At 41.7% G+C, this 25,431-nt stretch overlaps 1 protein-coding gene and 1 long non-coding RNA gene across 5 annotated transcripts in view; one reads left to right on the forward strand and one right to left on the reverse strand.

Moving 5' to 3' along the window:
* Positions 1–1,445: 1,445 nt before the first annotated feature.
* On the reverse strand, positions 1,446–25,296 carry LOC122540911. 2 transcript variants are annotated; one of them, XR_006309457.1, is made up of 4 exons: positions 25,150–25,296; positions 16,381–16,956; positions 14,445–14,651; positions 1,446–2,494 (listed from the first exon to the last, which is right to left on the reverse strand). It is a non-coding gene; the product is annotated as an uncharacterized LOC122540911 (long non-coding RNA). The 2 variants fall into 2 exon arrangements; XR_006309456.1 differs by lacking the exon at positions 16,381–16,956 and having other exon boundaries at positions 1,454–2,494; positions 25,150–25,293.
* The window catches only part of LOC122540910 (D-glucuronyl C5-epimerase-like), a 97,771-nt gene continuing 97,168 nt past the window's right edge, over positions 24,829–25,431 (forward strand). For all 3 annotated transcript variants that reach the window (XM_043677195.1, XM_043677198.1, XM_043677197.1), the window contains exon 1: positions 24,829–25,160. The gene's annotated coding sequence lies outside the window, so the exon portion shown is untranslated. The remainder of the gene's footprint in view (positions 25,161–25,431) is intronic.

The raw sequence follows: 25,431 nt of genomic DNA on the forward strand, positions 1-25,431 counted from the left end.
GGTGGATGGGAGATCCCCTGAGGTGATGAGGTTCTGGATGGTCTGGGAGATGATGGTTTGGTGGTGGGAGGTGGGGTCATGGTCAAGGGGGCAGTAGGAGGAGGTGTCCGCGAGCTGGCGTTTAGCCTTAGCAATATAAAGATCTGTGCGCCAAACTACCACCGCAGCTCCCTTGTCTGCCGGTTTGATGGTGAGGTTGGGGTTGGTGCGGAGGAAGTGGAGGGCTGCACGTTGCGAGGGCGAGAGGTTGGAGTGGGTGAGAGGGGTGGACAGGTTGAGGCGGTCAATGTCGCGGCGGCAGTTGGCTATGAAGAAATCGAGGGCAGGTAAGAGGCCAGCAGGGGGTGTCCATGTGGATGGGGTGTGTTGGAGGCGGGAGAAGGGGGTCGTCAAACCATAACGCAAAACCATTATCCTGATCCTGATCATTTATAATTTGACTGTAATCAACCAGTATTGTCTATGCATTGAATGTTTAGACTAACAATTATTTGCTGTAAATGGTGACAAAACTACCATCTGGTGCTAAACCAAGGCCTTCTCTATCAGTGGTTCTTGTGAACATGGCACTATTCAATAATCTTAGACTACTAGACTAGATCTGATTGAGGTGCATAAGGAGGAGGTATTAGCAATTCTGGAAAATGTAAAAATAGATAAGTCCCCTGTACTGGATGGGATTTATCCTCAGAATCTCTGGGAAGCCAAGGAGGAGATTGCCAAGCCTTTGGTTTTGACCTTTATGTCATCGTTGTTTGCAGGAATAAAGCTAGAAGACTGGAGGATAGCAAATGTTGTCCTCTTGTTCAAGAAGGGGAGCAGAGACAACCCTGGTAATTTTGGCCAGTGAGCCTTACTTCAGTTGTGTAAAGTAAAGTGTTGGAAAGTGTTATATGAGACATGCTTTATAAACATCTAGAGAGGAATAAGTTGGTGAGGGGTAGTCAACGCTGTTTTGTGAAGGGTAGGTCAAGCCTCACAAACCTTATTCAGTTCTTTGAGAAGGTGACCAAACAGGTGGATGAGGGTAAAGTGGTTGATGTGGTGTTTATGAATTTCAGTAAGGCATTTGATAAGGTTCCCCATGGTAGGCTATTGCACAAATTACAGAGGCATGGGATTAAGGGTAATTTAGAGGTTTGGATCAGAAATTGGTTTGCTGAAAGAAGACAGAGGGTGGTGGTTGATGGGAAATATTTCTCCTGGAGTTCAGTTACCAGTGGGGTACCACAAGAATTTGTTTTGGGTCGACTGTTGTTTGCCAATTTTATAAATGACCTGGATGAGGGCATAGAAGGATGGGTTACTAAATTTGCAGATGACACTAAGTTCGGTCGAGTTATGGATAGTGACAAAGGGAGCTTAGACCAGGGGCCTGCCGGGAGCGGTGAGTCACTGATTTGAGCTGTTATATTTGAAATCAGAGAGCAGAGGTTTCTGGGAAAGGAGGAACTTCTTTTTATTTCCGTCCAGCTATATAAGTCAGTGTTTTCTAATATAGGTTCTTTAGATCTTCATATAAACTCAGGCCAGACATTGAGGTTAGTTTTAAAGAAGGTTTATTAATAGATTGTACATGATGGTATGGCTCCAGAGCAGCATGCAGGGTTGTACTAGTTCCAACCTCCTAGCAGAATACCAGTGCATAACAACTCATATCACATCACAGTTTACCTCGGAAGCTTTTCTACATATTAATTACGCTCTCATTATGGACTAAGCATTTAGGAATACTATATTTTGTTTTAAGAACTGAATATTGTGATGTTTTCTATGTCTCAGTTTTATTTCTTGGGCATGAGGAGGATGTTAAAGTCTAAACAAAGCACATCACCAGCTCACATTTACATTTGTCACCATTTTTATGTCAGTGCATTTTAAAGCTGTGTGAATGTTCGGTCTTGAAAAAACAGCAGTCCATAAGCATACTAAAATATTATACAATGGAATGCCCAATTTACGTTTTACAGTGAGGGCATGGTTTTTGCAGTCAAAGGGATGAGTTACTTGATGGTTCCAGAAAGCAATTTGTAGGAACAAATAGAAGTGCTTCTTCTGCTAACTGAGGTTTACCTCTCACCTCCACCATGACTGCAATCAACCCCCATCTCAAGATCACTGTTTCCGTGGTCTGTTCCCCAGAGTAACTATGCAGATTTTTGCTGCCCATTTGCACACATGAGAAGGAACAAGAAAAAAAATCTCATTAAATTCAGAAGATCTCTGCCACCTTGGTTTAATTTAATTATGGGAACGTGGTTGGGGAAGTTCTTTCACCAAGTCCATCATTGCAAATGCAACATGCCCTATCTATGTCCATGGACAGATCAAAAGCTCATCTCACAATATGAACTCAGAACTGACACTACCTTTGGTTTCTTCAAATTCTTCATTATGACTGTGAGTAGATTTTCTTTATCTGGAGATGTGTAATCATGGTCGAGGTATGGATTGGAAAAGTTGACAGATATAGACAAATTTTCATCTCTATTTCCTAAGAAGTGAAGAAGAAGGAGAATGTACATGATTGGATACACTTATCTGATTAGGCTGTTTGACAATCATTATATATGTATTTATTCCAAAAGGTTTTTAAAAAATTACTCACAAATCATTCTATTTAATCTGGTGCAATGTTAGTTCTCTCACATTAAAAGGTTAAAATATTGAAGTTATTAAATGTAGTTTCTTTAAAATGTGTCATTAGTTCTATGCAGTCAGGGAACTGACAAAGATTATGTTTTTTTTATTAATTTAGGGAATTAAATCCACATCAATGAGGTACTCTAGTGATGAGGAATTAAACATGTTGCCATTTCAATTACCAAGGGTCAGCATCAGATACTTGCAGTTTGAGTACATCATAGAGTACATAGAGGTATAACCTCTATCCAGCGACATAGCTCGGAAATGCATCTCCTGTTGCAATTGGATGGCTTTCAACTACGAACACTATCAGAATGCAACTGCCAATTATTTCAGAAGCTGGAGCAATTTTGTGAAATGAATGGACGCTCATTACAAATTTTCAGGACACAAGTAATGTGTGTTCAAGTTGGATAATTTGAAACTTGAAGGTCACAGTTTTTCCATGGCCCTTCTGCCCACCTTTCTCAGTGGCGAGGTGCTGCCAAAATTAATTGAGCAGTCCATTCTATAGCTAGCATATACCAGAACTGGAACTTGCTAACAGTGAAATTGATACAGCAGCAAGAGTGCTGGTCAAGCAGATGTTTCTGATCTGGACAGTTTCAATTTCCTCAAGTGTGTTGCAGCTACATCCTTCCAAATCAATGTCAAACATATTCAAAAGAGATGTCTTTTTTTAAACTTAAGTAATTAAGGGCTAGTGTGTGATGATGGATTTGAGGAGAATGTTTTTTTAAAAAATATTCATTTTATGGGATGTGGGTGTCGCTAGCTGGCCAGCATTTTTTGCCCATCCCTAGTTGCCCTTGAGTAGGTGGGGGTGAGCTGCATTCTTGAACTGTTGCAGTCCACCTGCTGTGGATTGACCTACAATGCCATTAGGGAGGGAATTCCTAATGACACTGTGGGTCAATCCACAGCACGAGGACTGTAATAGTGTAAGAAGGCAGCTCACCACCACCTTCTCAAGGGCAACTATGGATGGACAAACACTGCTGGCCAGCCAGCGACACCCACATCCCATAAAATGAATAAATAAGAAAAAGAATTCTCCTTGACTCCAACGTCACACACTAGCCCTTAATTACTTTAGTCAAAACAAAAACTTGACCAGTTTGGAATATATTCAACATTGACTTGGATAGATGTGGCTGCAACTACACTTGAGGAAATTGAAACTGTCCAGATCAGAATTATCTGATTGATATCCTAACATCCTAATACCCAATAATCCTGTTGATGGCAAAACAGATTTGGAAAAGCCTACTCCAATTCATATTACTTCTATTATTTCACTGCACTCAGATTTGAGCCAAGCAGAAGATGGAGAAACATCAAGGGGGTTATGGTTATGAGTCAATCATTAAAGCACACAGTTTTTGCTTGGTTTTACAAACACATTATTGATATGGCTAGTCCAGTTAAACTTCTGGCCAATGGTGATCCTATGATACTGATATACTGACAATTCTGGCAGATGGTTAGTTGGGGATGGGGTAGAGTAGATTGATGTGCACTAATACTACTGATATAAAATTATATTTAATCGCCTATTTGCTGTACCCAAAGACAGATCCTTAGCTCATCATCTAATGATGCTTTACTTTAAGTCATTTTGTTTTTCAATGGCTATTGTCTGCCACTTTCAGGGATAGAGCAAGGAGACAGCCCCAAGTCTACTGCAAACAGGAATCAAACTCATCCTGTTGCCATGAAGCTGAATCTTGTACTAGCCATCTAGCCAACTGAGCTAATCAGCCTTCTATTTGATCTACTATATTTGTCATACTTATATCATGAATATACAATCATAGAGATGTACAGTATGGAAACAGACCATTTGGTCCAACTCGTCCATGCTGACCAGATATCCAAAATGAATCTAGATCCATTTGCCAGCATTTGGCCATATCCCTCAAAACCCTTCCTATTCATGTACCCATCCAGATGCCTTTTAAATGTTGTAATTGTACCAGCCTTCACCACTTCCTCTGTTAGCTCATTCCTTACATGCGCCACCCTCTGAGTAAAAAAGTTGTCCCGAAGGTCACTTTTAAATCTTTCCCCTGTCACCTTAAATCTATGCTGTCTAATTTTGGACTCTTCCCACCTGAGGAAAAGACCTTGTCTATTTACCCTATCTATGACCCTCATGATTTTATAAACCTTTACAAAATTATCCCCTCAACCTCTGATGCTCAACGGAAAATAGCCCCAGCCTATTCAGCCTCTCCCTATAGCCCAAACCCTACAACCCTGGCAACATCTTTGTAAATCTTTTCTGAACCTTTTCAAGCTTCACAACATCCTTCCTATAGCAAGTTCTGTAAGAATGTTTTGAAAACACTATTAAAATTTCAAATGAAAATGTGTAACCATCCCACTTTGATTTGATCCTCTGTAGTCATGGGGACATTATAAATGAAGCTTCGCTGACAATCCCAGAGGCCAAATTTACATTTCAAACACCTTTCTGTTATTTCATGAAACTGCTCATTTCAAATTCTCCAGACTGCAGAATGCTATAACATTAAGATGTACGGTCAGTATAATTGCATTTGACTCCTCCCACTTTGTTTGAGGCTCTGCTCAATGTGTGAACAATAATGTCTTCATTATTGAAGACAAGATTTTAAGGTGACAGGATCAAAAATGGATGAGGTAATTCGTGTATCTGGATGGAAGTATACTGCCTGTTATGACATTTCCCACTATCAGTACTTTGCTATATTTATTAAGAAACGATTAGGCCTCAACAGTAAGGGAAGGTGGGAAAAGAGTGTCATGGATAGGTGTGGAAGGGTGTGATGAGGTTTGTTGAAGGTCTTACTGCACTGAAAACAAGACTCAATTTCAATTATTCAACATTAACTATGTTTAGTTTTTATGGAATTATTGCTTAGTTGTAAAGTCTTCTGTCAGTTGGATAACAGATGATTTAGAGCTAGTAATTTAAAGAAAAACACCGGTGATTTGGTGGTGGAAACTAAAAAAAAGGTCAGTTGTGCTTAATAACATTGTTGATGCGAATAAAAGGAAAAAATAAATCCCTACCACTAGATCAGGTTCAAATCCCAACTGCTCTAGAGGTGTGTAATAACCTTTTCCCAGCCCAATGCTATATTTTACTATGCAGTCCATGTATCTTTTTGTTGGTTTTGAGTGGCTGCATCCCCTTCTATATTATTTGTACTTTTGTTGGCAGCTCAGCATCTCCCAATCTTTGGGCAACTGGTGTGTAGGGATGTTGGCAAGTCATAGGTCCCCTTCACAGGTATGCTTCTGGGTCTGGCCAGGTTGGCCATTAACATGTCCACAAAGAGGATAGTGGAGTCTGAAGCTGCTGACTGCCTGCCCCTCTTCTGCAGCTACATTTGCACCCAGGTGGTGTTGGAGAAGAAGAATGTAGTAGCTACTGATACTCTCAATGTCTTTCCACAGGGTGTGGAATGCGTTATCTCACCCTCCAACTCTAGAGTCAAACAGTCATAGAGATGTACAGCACAGAAACATACCTTTTGGTCCAACTCATCCACGCTGACTGGATATCCCAACCCAATCTAGTCCCACCTGCCAGCACTCAGCCCAGATCCTTCCAAACCATTCCTATTCATATACCCATCCAGATGCCTTTTAAATGTTGCAATTGTATTAGCCTCCACCACTTCCTCTGGCTGCCCATTCCTCACACGCGTACCAGCCTGTGCGTGAAAATGTTGCCCCTTAGGTCTCTTTTATATCTTTCCCCTCTCACCCTAAACCTATGCCCTCTAGTTCTGGACTCCCACACCCCAGGGAAAAGACCTTGTCTATTAACCCTATCCATGCTCCCCACGATTTTATAAACCTCTATAAGGTCATCCCTCAGCCTCCAACGCTCCAGGGAAAACAGCCCCAGCCCATTCAACCTCTCCCTTTAGCTCAAATCCTCCAACACTGGCAACATCCTTGTAAATCTTTTCTGAACCCTTTCAGGTTTCACAACATCTTTCCAATTGGAAGGAGACCAGAACTGCACGCAATATTCCAACAGTGGCCTAACCAACGTCTTGTACAGCTGCGACATGACCTCCCAACTCTGTACTCAATACTCTGACCTATAAAGAAAAGCATACCAAACGCCTTCCTCACTATCCTATCCATCTGTGACTCTACTTTCAAGGCACTATGAACCTACACTCCAAGGTCTTTTTGTTCAGCAACACTCCCTAGGACCTTACCATTAAGTGTATAAGTCCTGCTAAGATTTGCTTTCCCAAAATGCAGCACTGCACATTTATCTAAATTAAACTCCATCTGCCACTTCTCAGCCCATTGGCTCATCTGATCAAGATTCTGTTGTAATCCAAGGTAATCTTCTTTGCTGTCCACTGCAGCTCCAATTCTGGCGTCATCTGCAAACATACTAACTATACCTCTTACGCTCACATCCAAACCATTTATATAAATGACGAAAAGTAGTAGACCCAGCACCGTTCCTTGTGGCACTCCCGGTCACAGTCATCCAGTCTAAAAAGCAACCCTCCACCACCACCCTCTGTCTTCTACCTTTGAGCCAGTTCTGTATCCAAATGGCTAGTTCTCCCTGCATTCTATGAGATCTAACCTTGCTAACCAGTCTCCCATGGGGAACCTTGTCGAATGCCTTACTGAAGTCGATATAGATCATGTCTACTGCTCTGCCCTCATCATTCCTCTTTGTTACTTCTTCAAAACACTCAATCAAGTTTGTGAGACATGATTTCCCATGCGCAAAGCCATGTTGACTATCCCTAATCAATCCTTGCCTTTCCAAATACATGCACATCCTGTCTCTCAGGATTCCCTTCAGCAACCTGCCCACCACTGATGTCAGGCTCACTGGTCTACAGTTCCCTGGCTTGTCCTTAACACCTTTCTCAAATAGTGGTACCACGTTAGCCAACCTCCAGTCTTCCCGTACCTCACCTGTGACTATTGATGATACAAATACCTTAGCAAGAGGACCAGCAATCACTTCCCCAGCTTCCCAGAGTTCTAGAGTATGCTTGATCAGGTCCTGTGGATTTATTCACTTTTAAGCATTTCAAGATATACAGCACTTCCTCCTCTGTAATATAGACATTTTTCAAGATGTCACCATCGATATCCCAAATTTGGTATCTTCCATGTTCTTTTTCACAGTAAATACTGATGCAAAATGCTCATTTAGTATCCCCCCCATCTCCTGCAGCTCCACAAATGCCACGTCTCTCTCTCTCTCTCTCTAATCTTTGGTGTTTGCTGCATCACATTTCATGAGTTTGCTCATAAATTAATCAACTGGAACACAGGTGGAAAAGAGATGAAAAATACCATTGGATGGTCTTAAGTGCCCAAAGTAACTTTTTAGTTTAATTTTGCTAGATTATTTTAAAGTTTTGATTTCTGTTGCAGTGTAAGGGACTGTCACTTTTCAATTTGATTAATATAGTTTGACTTATTTTAATTTGTACTTTCAAAAGAGCCATTTACTGAAGGTGCATCATGTTTGAGTGAAGAAGCAGTTTAAAAATTAATCCCTAAAGTAAAATGAAGTTGTAGTGAAGGGAGAGCAATTGTTATGGTTGTCATGATATACAGAGATACAACACTGCAGCTGTGCTGATGACAAATAAGACTGGACAACACGTCTCTAGGATCTCTCATTACTAAGCCTTACAGAAACAATTCTGGATTCTGGAAAAATATAGCTTTAAGGCTTCAAGACTGTAAAAGGAAAGGAAGACTAAGAGAAGTCAGAAGTTTTGAAATCTTATAAAACAATGACTTACACAAAAATGCAACACAATGACTCAAATTCAACAGAGGAAGGATCCAGGTATAAGAAAGCTTCATTTATTTAGAGCTTAGGGTGCTGGTAAGGAATGCTCAAAGGTGCAATTACCATAATAACCTTCATAAAATATAAAATGCAAAAAGCTGCAAATGAGCACATGGTGAGGACATTGCAGGAGAGAGAGAGAGACAGAGAGACAGAGAGAAAACCTGCACAGTTACTGCCTTTGATGTTTGAATTTGTGTATCACTCGATATTGGAGTGCATCTGGGAAAATTATCAAACAGTGAAATTCACAACTGATCTTGGAGGAACTGTTGGGCGAAGTTCACAGCACAGAATCAGATAAGTTTCTCATTGTTTTAAGTGTGGCCTACAGAGAATCTGCAGTAGTGAGTAGAGTAGGTTCTTTCTTGATTTTATATTTTTGGAGATATGTCTCTTGATTAAACTTAAAATATAAGCCATAACTATTAATTTAATCTGGGACAGTGTTTGTAGAGGAATAAGACGGTGTTATTTTCTGGGTCTGTAGATTGTGAAGGAGCAAAAATGGCCTTTGCAGTGATATGTACTTCTTGTCAGATGTGGGCGTTTAAAGAGAGTTTAAGGGTTACTGTGGATTATATCTGCCATAAATGCTGCCCATTGTATAAACCTCTGTAGGGTCACCCCTCAGCCTCCAACGCTCCAGAGAAAACAGCCCCAGCCTATTCAACCTCTCCCTTTGGCTCAATGGATCGGTTGGAGAAACAGTTAGAAGCAATGAGGAATTTGCAACAGCAACAGTATGTGATGGATGGCAGTTATAGGAAGCGGGGCAAGTCTCAGATACAGTCACATAGATGGATTAACTCCAGGAAAGGTAAGAGAGGTAGGCAGCTAGTGCAGGAGTCTTTTGCAGATATACCCATTTCAAATAGGTATGTTGGTTTGGAAAATGTAGGGGGTGATGGATTCTTAGGGGAACGCAGCACGAACAGCCAAGTTTCTGGTATTGAGACTGGCTCTAATGCAACGAGGGGTACGTCAGGTTCCAAGAGATCAATTGTGTTAGGGGATTCTCTAGTTCGAGGTACAGACAGACGTTTCTGTGGCTAGCAGCGAAAAAGCAGAATGGTGTGTTGCTTCCCTGGTACCAGGATCAAGAATATCTCAGAGAGGGTGCAGAATGTTCTCACGGTGGAGAGGAGCCAGCAGGAGGTCATTGTCCATATTGGAATGAACGACATAGGAAGGGAAAAGGTTGAGATTCTGAAGGGAGATTACAGAGAGTTAGGCAGAAATTTAAGAAGGAGGTCCTCAAGAGCAGTAATATCTGGATTACTCCCGGTGCTACGAGCTAGTGAGGGCAGAAATATGGGGATAGAGCAGATGAATGCATGGCTGAGGAGCTGGTGTATAGGGGAAGGATTCACATTTTTCCATTTCCACAGTAAATACTGATGCAAAATACTCATTTAGTATCTCCCCCATTTTCTGCGGCTCCACACAAAGGCCACCTTGCTGATATTTGAGGGGCCCTATTCTCTCCCTAGTTACCCTTTTGACCTTAATGTATTTGTAAAAGCTCTTTAGATTCTCCTTAATTCTATATTCTCACGTCCCCTTTTTGCACTCCCTCTTAAGTATACTCCTATTTCCTTTCTAAGGATTCACTTGAATTATCCTGTCTATACCTTACATATGCTTCCTTCTTTTTTCTTAACCAAACCCTGAATTTCTTTAGTCATCCAGCATTCCCTATACCTACCAGCCTTTCCTTATATCCTAACAGGAATATGCTTTCTCTGGATTCTCATTATCTCATTTCTGAAGACTTCCCATTTTCCAGCCGTCCCTTTACCTGTGAACATCTGCCCTCAATCAGCTTTCAAAAGTTCTTGCCTAATACTGTCCAATTTAGAACTTCAACTGTTAGATCTGGTCTATCCTTTTCCATCATTATTTTAAAACGAATAGAATTATGGTCGCTGGCCCCAAAGTGCTCCCCCACAGATACCTCAGTCACCTGCCCTGCCTTATTTCCCAAGAGTAGGTCAATTTTGCACCTTCTCTAGTAGGTACATCCACATACCGAATCAGAAAATTATCTTGTACACACTTAACAAATTCCTCTCCATCTAAACCCTTAACACCATGGCAGTCCCAGTCTATGTTTGGAAAGTTATAAAATCCCCTATCATAACCACCTTATTTTTCTTACAGATAGCTGAGATCTCCTTACAAGTTTGTTTCTCAATTTCCCTCTGACTATTGGGGGATCTATAATACAATCCCAAGAAGGTTATCTTCCCTTTCTTATTTCTCAGTTCCACCCAACTAACTTCCCTGGATGTATTTCCGGGAATATCCTCCCTCAGCACAGCTGTAATGTTATCCCTTATCAAAAATGCCACGCCCCCACCCCCCCTCCTCTCTTGCCTCCCTTTCTATCCTTCTTGTAGCATTTGTATCCTGGAACATTAAGCTGCCAGTCCTGAGCCATGTTTCTGTAATTGCTATGATATCCCAGTCCCATGTTCCTAACCATGCCCTGAGTTCATCTGCCTTCCCTGTTAGGCCTCTTGCATTGAAATAAATGCAGTTTAATTTATTAGTCCTACCTTGTCCCTGTCTGCCCTGACTGTTTGACTCGCTTCTGTTCTCAACTGTACCAGTCTCACTATCTCAACTGTATCTTTCTTCACTATCTCCCTGGACCCCACCCCCTCCACCTTCCCAGTTTAAATACTCCTGAGTAGCTCTAGCAAATCTCCCCGCCAGTATATTAGTCCCCTTCCAATTTAGGTGCAATCTGTCCTTCTTGTACAGGTCACTTCTACCCCAAAAGAGATTTCAATGATCCGAAAATATAGACTGTCGGGAAATAGATGGTGACACCTTGCAAAATGTCCATATTACAGAGGAAGAAGTGCTGGATGTCTTGAAACGCATAAAAGTGGATAAATCTCCAGGACCTGATCAGGTGTACCTTAGATCTCTGTGAGAAGCTAGAGAAGTGATTGCTGGGCCTCTTGCTGAGATATTTGTATCATCGGTAGTCTTAAGTGAGGTGCCGGAAGACTGGAGGTTGGCTAACGTGTTGCCACTGTTTAAGAAGGGTGGTAAGGACAAGCCAGGGAACTATAGACCAGTGAGCCTGACGTCGGTGGTGGACAAGTTGTTGGAAGGAATCCTGAGGGATAGGATGGACATGTATTTGGAAAGGCAAGGACTGATTAGGGACAGTCAACATGGTTTTGTGCGTGGGAAATCATGTCTCACAAACTTGATTTTTTTGAGGAAGTAACAAAGAGGATTGATGAGGGCAGAGCGGTAGATGTGATCTATATGGACTTCAGTAAGGCGTTCAACAAGGTTCCCCATGGGAGACTGATTAGTAAGGTTAGATCTCGTGGAATGCAGTGAGAACTAGCCATTTGGATTCAGAACTGGCTCAAAGGTAGAAGACAGAGGGTGTTGGTAGAGGGTTGTTTTTCAGACTGGAGGCCTGTGACCAGTGGAGTGCCACAAGGATCGGTGCTGGGTCCTCTACTTTTTGTCATTTACATAAATGATTTGGATGCGAGCATAAGAGGTACAGTTAGTATGTTGGCAGATAACACCAAAATTGGAGATGTAGTGGATAGTGAAGAGGGTTACCTCAGATTACAACAGGATCTGGACCAGATGGGCCAATGGGCTGAGAAGTGGCAGATGGAGTTTAATTCGGATAAATGCGAGGTGCTGCAGTTTGGGAAAGCAAATCTTAGCAGGACTTATACACTTAATGGTAAAGTCCTAGGGAGTGTTGCTGAACAAAGAGACCTTGGAGTGCAGGTTCATAGCTTCTTGAAAGTGGAGTCACAGGTAGATAGGATAGTGAAGAAGGCATTTGATATGCTTTCCTTTAATGGTCAGAGTATTGAGTACGGAGTTTGGAGGTCATGTTGCGGCTTTACAGGACATTGGTTAGGCCACTGTTGGAATATTGTACGCAATTCTGCTCTCCTTCCTATCAGAAAGATGTTGTGAAATTTGAAAGGGTTCAGAAAAGATTTACAAGGATGTTGCCAGAGTTGGAGGATTTGAGCTATAGGGAGAGGCTGAACAGGCTGGGGCTGTTTTCCCTGGAGCTTCGGAGGATGAGGGGTGACCTTATAGAGGTTTACAAAATTATGAGAAGCATGGATAGGGTAAATAGGCAAAGTCTTTTCCCTAGGGTGGGGAGTCCAGAACTAGAGGGCATAGGTTTAGGATGAGAGGGGAAAGATATAAGAGAGACCTATGGGGCAACATTTTCACACAGAGGGTGGTATGTGTATGGAATGAACTGCCAGAGGAAGTGGTGGAGACTGGTACAATTGCAACATTTAAGAGGCATTTGGATGAGTATATGAATAGGAAGGGTTTGGAGGGATATGGGCTAGGTGCTGGCAGGTGGGACTAGATTGGGTTGGGATATCCGGTCGGCATGGACGGGTTGGACCGAAGGGTCTGTTTCCATGCTGTATATCTCTATGACTCTTAGAGGTTGAGGGATAGCATTACATAACATGCTTATCACACAACAAATCTTGTTTTGTTTATTCCATTTGCCAAACTGAAAAGGTCATTCATTTGTTGCATAAATAGAAGATGCACAGAATGGTCATGCTAGCATTGAATGTTGACAATTATTTCACAAACACCATATTGTCTTCTATCGCCTCAAGTCACAGAAACATTGCAACCCATTGTGTATAAAACAAGTAGTTGAGATTTTAATGAAGCTCAATAATAACCTTTGCACAGCAGCAGCACCTGCTTCAGTTTTTCAGGGCGAGAAAGATTCAGAGGAACCTCTGTTCATGTTCCATCCACTTCCACTGCATGAGGTAGCCATACCAGGAAGATACGTAAACTTATTTATTCAATAAGGTGATAAATGTGGCTGTGAAGACTGTGTGTCTGCAGCTCTGCTTAATCCATTTTTTCTTGACAGTACTCTGTTGTGGAGCCTGCTGATTTTAAATGTTTACATCAGCTTTGTTGAATATGTGTGCATGTGTCACTTGGGAGGAAACTGCCATTCTGCAGTAATTAAAATAATGTAAGACTGAGCAATGGAGAATTTTCAGATAATGCTGCCAATATTTATTGTTCAATTTTGAGGTGACAGTACAGTTTCATGGCTTCACCCATCTTGATTTCTGCAGCCTCCCTGAGCTCTACAAAATTTTCTATTCGCCTCAAATGTTGGTCTCTTGTGTATTCCTGATTTTATGGCCTCTGTAATGCAAAGGCATCTTCAGCTTCTTCGGTACTAAAGAACTCTGGAGTTGCTTGCAGACACATTAATGTCTTAGCACTCTCCTCTTTGAAAGCAATTCTTACAATCTATCCACTTGGTCATGTTTTTGATTACCTATCCTAGCCAATGTCACATGTAGCTCAGTTCAGTGACAAATTTAGCTTGATGAAGTTCCTGAAAAGTGAAACAATTTAATGTTATGCAAGTTACATAAATGCAAAATGTTGCTGTTACTGCCAGAATGATTACTTGATTTGGTCTGTGTGCTTGCTTGCAAAAGGTTGTCTCCCTCACCACTGTGGACCTTGTCCCTATTAATGGATATCACTGCCCAGTATACAATGAACATTGTTTTGCTTGAATCTGGTCCAACTTTTATGTAGCATATTATGTAACAGGCACATAGAAGGAAAATAAGGCTAAGAATGCTAGGACTGTGCCTGAAATACATTCTTAGTACCTATATAATCTTGCTTTGCCAAGCACAAAACTCCAGCAATTCCTAAATAACTTCCATAATGTAAATGTTAAACTTTAATATTATAAAGACTGAAACCATCCTGTTCAGTTCCTGTCAGATGGTGTTATGTCTCAGATACCAATTTCACTTTCCTTCCCAGCCACTTGCTTGTATAGAAACCAAGGTTAGCAACACTAAAAGGTCCTAACACCACCAGTCTGATCTTCAAAATTCACATCTTAGCTGACATCAGGAATATGTACCTTTAAGTTTGGAGTGGTGCTTGTTTATTCTCATCCCTTGAAGTGCTTAATTGCACTTCCTCAGTTCAAAGCCTGATGTTTCTCTTTGCTGGTTGCTCTTGCTGGATTTTACATAACTCAGATGTTTGAGGCCTTCATTCCAATCTCTGTTGCTTGGCAAACATCCATTACTCTTAAGTCGCTAGTATATCAACTACAAATCTTCTACTGCAAGAGAGGTACAGGGAAAAAAATACAAATCAAGAATTTATGGCTCTGTGAAATGTAAATTAGTAAATAATGCTGGTTGCGAGTTATTCAAATCTAATGCATGGGAGCTGTCAGTCTAGTTCTGTCTTGTATTTTACCATAACCCATTCCGATTTTGTTGCTGTCTCATATAGAGACAGAGACGTACAGCACGGAAGCAGAACCTTCAGTCCAACTCGTCCATGCCGCCCAGATATTCCAACCCAATGTAGTCCCACTTGCCAGCACCCAGCCCAGATCCCTCCAAACCCTTCCCATTCATATACCCATCCAGATGCCTTTTAAATGTTGTAATTGTACTAGCCTCCACTCATTCCTCTGGCAGCTCATTCCATACACGTACCACTCTCTGCATGAAAAAGTTGCCTTTTAGTCTCTTTTACATTTTTCCCCTCTCACTCTAAATCTATGCCCTCTAGTTCTGGACCTCCAGACCCAGGGAAAAGACTTTGTTTATTTACCACATCCATGACCCTATAGCTCAAATCCTCCAACCCTGGCAACATCCTTGGAAAATCTTTCTGAACCCTTCTGATAGGAAGGAGACCAGACTTGCACGCAATATTCCACAGTGGCCTAACCAATGTCTGTACAGCTGCAACATGACTTCCCAACTCCTGTACTCAATACTCTGACCAATGAAGGAAAGCATGCCAAATGCCCTCTTCACTATCCTATCTACCTGCGACTCTACTTTCAAGGAGCTATGAACCTGCACTCCAAGGTCTCTTGGTCACAGGCCTCCAATCTGAAAAACAACCCTCCACCACCATCCTCTGTCTTCTACCTTATAGCCAGTTCTGTATCCAAATGGCTAGTTCTCCCTGTATTCCATGAGATCTAACCTTGCTAACCAGCCTCCTATGGGGAACCTTGTCGAACACCCTACTGAAGTCCATATAGATCAAGTCTACTGCCCTCATCAGTCCTCTTTGTTACCTCTTAAAAAAACTCAATCAAGTTTGTAAGACATAATTTCCCACGCATAAATCCCATATTGACTATCCCTAAACAGTCCTTGCCTTTCCAAATACATGTACATCCTGTCCCTCAGGATTCCCTTCAACAACTTGCCCACCACTGACGTCATGCTCACAGGTCTATAGTTCCCTGGCTTGTCCTTACACTTTTCTTAAATAGTTAACCACGTTAGCCAACTTCCAGTCTTCTGGTACCTCACCATGACAGCTGATAAGTTCTAGAAGATGACTGTTATTTTTGAGGCATCAAACTGTAGTCAATATTTCAATTCTTTTGAACGAATGGCAATAATCTTTAATGATTGGATGTTTCAGCAAACATTAGACAATTGCAGCTTGGCACCAAAAGCAATCACTTAAAAGACTGCCAAACTGGATAGTAACGTGCACAGGTTGTCTAATATATTCTGTAGTTTTAGAAGTTAATATTCAGTTTACATAATGTAGCACAAATACACTCTTTGAATGATATATCACTTTATACATCTATATTGCATGCTGGTTTCAATACTGTAAAATTACTTTAATAGAAAATAAACACAATGATAAATGTACAATGTGATATTGTCTGAGCCATATAGACCAGATTCACTCCTTTCTATGATCTTAGTCAGCTAGATTTGTCTGAAGTAGCAACTGGGGTTCTACAATTATTTTTAGCAGCTCAAGGGGAGATACAAAAAATAAAGTTAACCAGAGCCACTTACATTGTCATAACCTTCAGGGCTCTCAACTAAGAGCTGGAAAATGGGAATCGTGTAGTAAGATCTTTGCTGACCAGTGTTCATGTCTGTGAGCCCTTTTCCCATACTGTTACCAGTGGATGTTGCTGGAAGTTAAATGTCTCTGCAGGATGGGTGATGACAGGATTATTTCTGAACCTTCCATAATCGAGTACAACTGCACCCGAACAAGTAGTTACAACTTTGTCCTAATAGTCCTAAATAGCTACTGGCACTCATTATCTGAGTTCACAAAAATAGTCTCTTAAAGGACTGGATAGCTTGCGGCACTTGTGTAATTCCATTCTTTACAGCTGAGAGCCCTCAGGATAGATGAGGCAATTGTTTTTAATTTTAAAAATGTCATAGGATTATTAGATCCATCTTTAACTTAATCCATATCCATATTTTTAATTTAATTGATGCAGGAATGGTATTCATATACATTGGGAATATTTCTAGTACGTTCTCATCTGTTGACAACATTCTAGATGCAAAGCGTAGAGTATGATCATTCATTTCACTTGAATATCCTCTTTGGTTTAGAAGTAACAATACAACCTGCAAGACAAAAACTTGTTGGCTCAAGGCTTGCATGAATGATTTCATCGCATAATCCAAGGTGACATGTTAGTACATCACTGAGAGAGTGCAGCATTATTGAATCTTTATCTTTTCAATGAGTTGTTAAACTGAGGGCCCATTGGCGCTCAAAGACAGATATAAAGAATTCTACGACATTATTCAAAACACATGGAGTTCTACAACATAACTAAAAGAAAAAGAAAGATTTGTATAGGCATAGCACTTTACATGGCACGTGAGTGCCTCAACGCACTTTTCGGCCAAAGATATACCGTCCAGTGAAGTCACACTCTCTAATACAGGGAACACAATCACCAATTTGCTCAGAGCAAAGTCCCAGTAAATTGATAATGACCAGATTTTTTTGGGGATACAGATTGATGGATAAATATTGGCCAGGATACTGGGTTAATTCCTCTGCTTTCCCTTGAAATAGAACCATGGATCTTTTGTCATCAACCTGACAGAGCAAGAAGGGTCTTTAGTTTGGCATCCCATTCAAAAGCTCCAATATTATAGCACTCTCTCAATATTATAATGCAGTGTCAGATTTGATTTTTGTTTTGAGTTGTGGAGTGGGACTTGAGCTGAGAACTTGGTGACTGAAAGGAAAGAGAGCCATAACCAAAACAGCCATATTATTATCTTCTTGCTGCTGTGGAATTTTACTAAGGGCAAGTTAGCTGTTGTGCTTGCTCCATTGTAGCATTGAACCCAATTCAAAAATACTGTTTTGATTTCAAAGTGATTTGAATGTCCTGAGGTTGTTCAGGCTCTATACAAAATCAATTAATCTTGTTTATTGACAGAAAAATGTTTTGTAGGACAATTATGTGTTCTCTGAAGAGGGTTGATGGAACCTTTATAATCTGTTTAATATCCTTTCTGAAAGATTGCATTTCTATTTTCAAGAGTTCCTTCTGTACTGCAGAAAGGGCAATCCAGGTTGTGTTTAACTTCTGAACTGGAGATTAGACCCACAGATATTTGATTCAACTCAAGGGGTCAAATAGCCTATTTCTACTCCTTTTTCATAGCTTCATTGATTCTGAGGCAAGAACACAGAACGTTACAGCGCAGTACAGGCCCTTCGGTCCTCGATGTTGTGCCGACCTGTGAAATTAATCTGATGCCCATCTAACCTTAACCATAAGACCATAAGACATAGGAGCGGAAGTAAGGCTATTCGGCCCATCGAGTCCACTCCGCCATTCAATCATGGCTGATGGGCATTTCAACTCCTCTTACCCGCACTCTCCCCATAGCCCTTAATTCCTTGTGACATCAAGAATTTATCAATTTCTGCCTTGAAGACATTTAACGTCCCAGCCTCCACTGCACTCTGTGGCAATGAATTCCACAGGCCCACCACTCTCTGGCTGAAGAAATGTCTCCACATTTCTGTTCTGAATTTACCCCCTCTAATTCTAAGGCTGTGTCCACGGGTCCTAGTCTCCTCACCAAACGGAAACAATTTCCTAGCGTCCACCCTTTCCAAGCCATGTATTATCTTGTAAGTTTCTATTAGATCTCCCCTTAATCTTCTAAACTCCAATGAATACAATCCCAGGATCCTCAACCATTCCATTATTATCCATATGTACGTCCAATGCCCATAATGTCTACTATTGTTGCAGGCAGGGTGTTCCACGCCCCTACATCCCCTGATATCTGTCCTAAATTTATCATCCCTCAATTTAATGCTATGTCCCCTCATGTTAGCCTTTGCCAATTGAGGAAAAAGGCTCTCAGGTTCCGCCCTATCTCACCCTCTGATTATCTTATATGTCTAGATTAAGTCACCTCTCAAACTTCTTCTCTCCAATGAAAACAGCCTCAGTTCCCTCAGCCTTTCCTCATAAGACCTTCCTTCCAGAACAGGCAATATCCTAATAAATCTCCTCTGAACCCTTTCCAAAGCTTCCACAATCTTCCTAAAATGTGGTGATCAGAACTGTACGCAATACTTCAGGTGCAGTCTTATCAGTGTCTCATCCAGCTGAAACATAACCTCGTGGCTCTGAAACTCAATCCCCCTTCCAATAAACATTAGAACACCATATGCCTTTACAACCCTATCAATCTGGGTGGCAACTTTTAGGGATTTATGCACCTGGACACCGAGATCTCTCTGTTCATTTGCACTGCCAAGAGTTTTACCATTAGCCCAGTACTCTGCACACCTGTTACTTCTTCCAAAGTGAACTACCTCACATTTTTCTGAATTAAACTCAATTTGCCACTTCTCAGCCCAGCTCTGCATCTTATCCATGTCCCTCTGTAACCCACAACATCCTGCAGCACTACCCACAACTCTGTCTACTTTAGGGTCATGGCAAATTTAGTAACCCATCCTTCTACACCCACCTCCAGATCGTTTATAAAAATGACAAACAGCAGTGGGCCCAAAACAGATTCTTGTGGCACACCACAGATAACTGAGTTCCAGAATGAACATTTCCCATCAACCACCACCCTCTGTCTTCTTTCAGCTAGCCAATTTCCGATCCAAACCGCTAAATCACCTTCAATCCTGAAACTCCATATTGTATGCAATAACCTATCGTGTGGAACCTTATCTAACACTTTACTGAAGTCCATGTACACCACATCAACGCTTTACCTTCATCCACCTGTTTTGTCACCTTCTCAAAGAACTCAACAAGGTTAGTGAGGCACGACCTACCCTTCACAGAACCGTGTTGACTACCCCGATCAAATTATTCCTTTCTAGATGATTATAAATCCTATCTCTTATAACCTTTTCCAAACCTTACCCACAACTGAAGTAAGGCTCACTGGCCTATAATTACCAGGTTGTCCCAACTCCCCTTCTTAAACAAGGGAACAACATTTGCTTTCCTCCAGACTGATACCAAAAGAGCCAAAATTAATGGTGTTCTACAATATATAAGTGACGAAGCCTGTAAGCTTTATTTGAGATTTCTATCAAGGCCTGTTTGTTCCAGATCTTTAGATGGTTGTTAAAGATCCTACTTTAACTGTTCCAAGAAAAGCGGAATCTTCTCCCAGTGTCCAGCATTTCTTCCTCAACCAACATTAGCGAAAAAAGATCAACTGATCTTTCATCTGAATGTTATTTATAGGAACTTGCTGACTGCAAAGCAGCTGCTGCTTTTTACTATACAACAACAAGGGCACTTCAAGGCAGTCCATCATATTTTTAATTCATTCTCAGATGTGGGCATGGAGAATGGCATTAATTGTTCATCTGTAGTTTCTAAGAGGTGGGATGGTGGTGCACTTTCTGCAGGAACCAGGAACTAGATATACAACACAGAAACAGATCCAACCAGTCCATGCCGAACATAATCCCAAACTAAACTAGTCCCACCTACCTGCTCCTGGCCCATGTTCCTCCAAACCTTTCCTACTCATATTATCTATCCAAATGTCTTTAAAAGTTCTAAGTGCACCCACATCCACCAATGGGGTATTCTTTATTATATTTTAATACATTTCAGAGGGAAAATCAGAATCATTGGGAGCACAACTGTGCTCCCAAGGGCAGTAAGACAGCAGGTTTCCACCCCTGAAAGAATATAATGAACTACTTGCAATCAGAATTCATGGTCACTTTTACTATACAAGCTTTTTATTTCCAGTTATAATTGAAACTAAGATTACATTTGCAAGCTGCTAGGACCAATTCATTTCCATAGCCACAATGTTACCTTATCTGAATATGTGAAGTACTTTAAGACCAAATACATTTTCTCAATCCATAGTTATCTTGGTCAATACACAAGAGGGTGTTGCTTGTAGAACTGCTGTTGAAGAATAGCCAAGTGCTTCCAGTTTTCTTCTTGAATTTAGAAAAGCTGATTGGTATTTTACTTCTATCATTTTAGATTAAATAATTATTCACTTGACCGTGGGGGCGACATTTGAGAAATTTGCAGATGACATAAAAATTGGCCATGTACTGGATGGTATAGAGGGTAGCTGAAGCTGCAAAATTACATAGATGGGTTGATGGAGTGGGTAGGAAAATGGTAGGTCAAACAGTAAAAAGGAATACACAATAAATGGGAATAAACTGAGAGGAGTTGACGAAGTGAGAGATCTTGGCATACAAGTTTAAAAATCCTTAAAGGTAGAAGTAGAGGGGGAGAGAAGGTTGTTAAGAAGGCATATGGAATGCTCTCTTTCATTGGCAAAGGTATAGAATACAAAATTAAGGATATAAAATTGAAACTGATGAGGCCACAACTGGAGTATTGTATGCAGTTCTGGTCACCATATTACAGGAAGGATATTTACAGAGAATATTTACTAAAATGTTGCTGAAGAATTGTAGCTATGAGGAGAGATTGGAGAGGTTGGGGTTGTTTTCCTTTTAACAGAGAAGGCTGAGAGGTGACATGATTGAGGTACACAAAATTGTCAGCAGTAGGGTAGACAGGAGGAATCTGTTTCTCTTGGCAAAGAGTTCAAAGGCCAGGAGTCATAAATTCAAGATAAGGGCAGAAGAGTTAAAAGGGGTGTGAGGAAAAACTGTTTTTACAAAGAGGGTGGTGTGTTCAAAGTTTGTGAGAAGATTTGTAGCTCGGGTGCTCGTTGCTAGGAATTCCTAGAAGCATGGCACTCATCCACAAACTCCATCAACAAACACATCGACCTGGACCCAATATACCGGCCACTACAGCGGACAGCTGAAACTGACAACCGGAAGCGGCAGGGACAGGCCACTATAAATGCCGGAGGAAACACCACAGAAGCGCTTCACAGGAGGCTCCCAAGCACTGAGGATGTCACCTAGACAGGGGACGAAACGTTTGCAACAAAAACTTCCAGCTCGGCAAACAGAACCACAGCAGGGTGGTGTGTGTCTGGGATTCGCTGCCTGAGTTGGTTGTGGAAGCAGAGAACCTAAACTCTTAAAAGGTGTTTGGGTCTGCACCTTAAGTGCTGTAAGCTGCAGGACAATGGGCCATATGCAGGAAAATGAGATTAGAAAAGGCATAAGGATAGTGATTTTTGAGAAGATTTGTAGCTCAGATTGAGGTTCTGGATGTAAGTTTGTTTGCTGATCTGGAAGGATGGTTTTTAGATGTTTCGTCACCATACTAGGTACCATATCTGTGAGCCTCCATTGAAGCGCTAGTGTTATGTCCTGCTTTCTATTTATGTGTTTAGATTTCCATGTAAGGAAACCTAAAGTAAGGAAAACTGAAGTTGACATAGACAAGATGGGCCAAATGATCCCTTTCTATGCTGTATAATTTCTATGGGTTTTAACAGTTAAAAAGGCATTCAGAAATGGAGGGCTAGATTATAGAGTGGTAAAATTGAGATTCTCCAAAAATATTGTAGAAGAATTGTCAAACCCATCTGAGGCGAGGATCGAAAATTCTTAAGTTAGAAAAAAACTACGATATAGCGAATTTGATTTTCTTTCCCATTATTTTGAAGTCTGAAAAGAGTTTGAACTTTAATGAAGGGTCTGAACAAGCGACTGAAGCAGATTTACGTAGCTTAGCTGGTTCCTGATCTACACATTCTGTGTAGCCAACATAATTAAGAGGCAATTCTGCTGGACTGGCAGACATAATATGGTGAAAATACATGCAACACTGAGTTCCAGTTCGTAATGGTCTAGCACAGTACAAGTCCAACTGAAGGTCTACAATCATAAAAGCTTTTTCAAGGTTTGTGTAAAGATTTGCAGCTCGGGTGCCAGTTGCCATAATTGTGTGTATGTTCGCCGAGCTGGAAGGTTGATTTGCAGACTTTTCGTCCCCTTTGGAAGTGACATCCTCAGTGCTTTGGAGCCTCCTGCGAAGTACTGCTGTACTTTGTCTTCTGGAATTTATTTCGATTTTTCTGTTCTGTTCGATACAGTAGTGCTTCACAGGAGGCTCCAAAGCACTGAGGATGTCACCTAGAAAGAGGACGAAACATCTGCAAATCAACTTCACATCTCATTGAACATACCCATAACTATGATTAAAGCTTGTATTTATTCGGCACTTTAAACATTAACAAATATCTCAATGTGCTGCACAGAGACATTATAAGACAAAATGCACTGACTCATAACAAGATATTATGGTCGAAAAAAATCAACAGTTTGGTCAAAGAGGTTAGGTTTTAAGGAGTTCCTTAAAGAATGAAAGTGACAGAGAGGTTTAGGGATGGAACTCCAGAATTTAAGGCCCAAGCAAGTGAAGATCTGCATGCCAGTAGCAGAGCAATTAAAATTCACAAAGTTCAAGTGACTAGAATTAGAGGACTGCTGATGTATACTTATATGAAATAGAAGGAGTGGACCATTTTGCTCAACAGGAATCATGGGTGAATGGGATCTGATGAGAGTTAGGGCAAAGGCAAAACAGTTGGAGGTTACTTCAAGTTTTAGAGTAAAATGCAGCAAAGGTGCTGTACTATTAAAAAGCCACATGGCTTAATTACTTTTTCTCTTCACACAAAAAGCCAATGATAGCACAGAAATCATATGTCTTCCCTCATGACCTCACTCTCCTATCATTGTATTGTCCTCAGCCCATACCCAACTAATTCTAGTTACAAGCATTCCTCTTTTCAATGTTGCACTATTGATGGCCAAACCTTCAGCTTTATAGGTTCTCACCTCACTACCCAGCCTTCCTCCTTCAATACATTACATAAAGCATACCCCTTCAACTAGGTTTTTGTTATCTTCCTTATAGATGAGAACATAAGATGAATCAAAGAAAACCAAAGCAGCCATTTGGCCCATCAAGACTGCTCCACCATTCAATGAGACCAGCTACCTGGGTTCAATTCCAGCCTCGGGCAATTATCTGTGTGGAGTTTGCACATTCTCCCAGTGTCTGCGTGGGTTTCCTCCCACAATCCAAAGATGCGCAAGTTAGATGAACGACCTTTGCTAAATTGCCCTTAATGTTCAGGGATGTGTAGGTTAGGTGCATTAGTCAGGTGTAAATTAGGGGAATGGGTCGGGGGGGGGGGGGGGGGTGAAGTGCCTGTTACCACACTGTCAGGATTCTATAACATTTTCTGTTTATATTTCACATTCCCAACATATAAACACATAAGGAACAAGTGGTAGGCCAGTCAGCCCTTTTCACTATTCAATAAGGGCATGACTAATCTGTGCCAGCATGGAGTAAGCAGGAATCATATCAGCCCATGCTCTAGTTGAATGGTAGAATTGTGTTGAGGGGCTGAGAAGCAGACACAGAATCCCTACATTGAGAAAGGAAGACGTTCAGCCCATCGAGTCCATAAAAACTTTCTGAAGAACATCCCATCCAGACCCATCCTCCTTTCCCTGAACACTATGGGGCAATTTAGCATGGCCAATTAATCTAATCTGCAGATTTTTGGATTGTGAGAGGAAACCGGAGCACCGGGAGGAAAGCCGTACCTCTGCTCCTCATTCACAATTTAGCAACCTTGGGGTGGGGGAGACGTGAGAAGGAGTATAGAGAGGGGGGAAACGTTAGGCAGACAAAGGAAATTGTTGACCACCTCCAGTTATCGGCGCACTCCTTTCACATTCATCCCCCATCATGGTAAATACCATGGCTTTCTGAAGAAGGGTCACTGAACTCGAAACATTAACTCTGTTACTCTCTCTGTAGATGCTACAACACGTTTCTGTTTTTGTTTCCGGCCCAGATGCTACTTGGTCCAAGCATCCCCAGGGGCGTCTTCACCCTGTCTCGCAACTCCATTGGCCGGGCCCGTCTGGCCAATCAGCAAACACGCTCCCCGGGATTGCCAATCGAGTGCCACCGGTGCGTGTGATTGACAGCGGACCGGTGCCCCGTCTCCACCCCCAACGGAGACCACGGGACCCGATTGGCTAAGTACCCTCGACGCCCCGCCACATTCACGCGCCGGGGGCGGGGCCACCTGTCAACCGCCTGCATGGCGTGACGTCGGCCACTAGTCAACTCGAGCCGCGGCCTCCATACACATTGCCCCCCACCCCACAGCCTCCCCTCAAAATAAAACAAAAATTCCAGAAAAAAAAATCCACGGCTGCTTCAGCGAGGCTAAAGATCAACCCCCCTCCATGAACGGGAGCAAGAGTGAGGCCTTAATGCGATATGCGAGCGAGTTAGTGCCACATTGCAAAAAGAAAAATTCTGTGATTAATTTTTTTTTAAAGACAAGTGGATTTGCGGTCCGGATTACCTTTGGTTCAGGTAGGCCAGTTCAACAGTGCGAATGAAACCGGCTTTCATCCGATTTATTTATTTACCTGTCGCTGCATTCAATGCCTTCCCTTTGGAAAGGGCGGCTGGCGGCGCTCGCGCGGAAACAGTTGGCCCCCAACGAATCCCCGCCTCCCCGCCAGTGCGCTGCAGTGGATTGGCCGGCCGGTTCCAAGGGGGCGGTGTTCGCCTCCGGCTGCTGATTGGTCGATTCACGTGTAAATCACAGGCTGAATCAGGTGCGCATGCGTGCTCCCTCCTC

This window comes from Chiloscyllium plagiosum, chromosome 36 (assembly GCF_004010195.1).
Source record: "Chiloscyllium plagiosum isolate BGI_BamShark_2017 chromosome 36, ASM401019v2, whole genome shotgun sequence".
NCBI lineage: Eukaryota > Metazoa > Chordata > Chondrichthyes > Orectolobiformes > Hemiscylliidae > Chiloscyllium > Chiloscyllium plagiosum.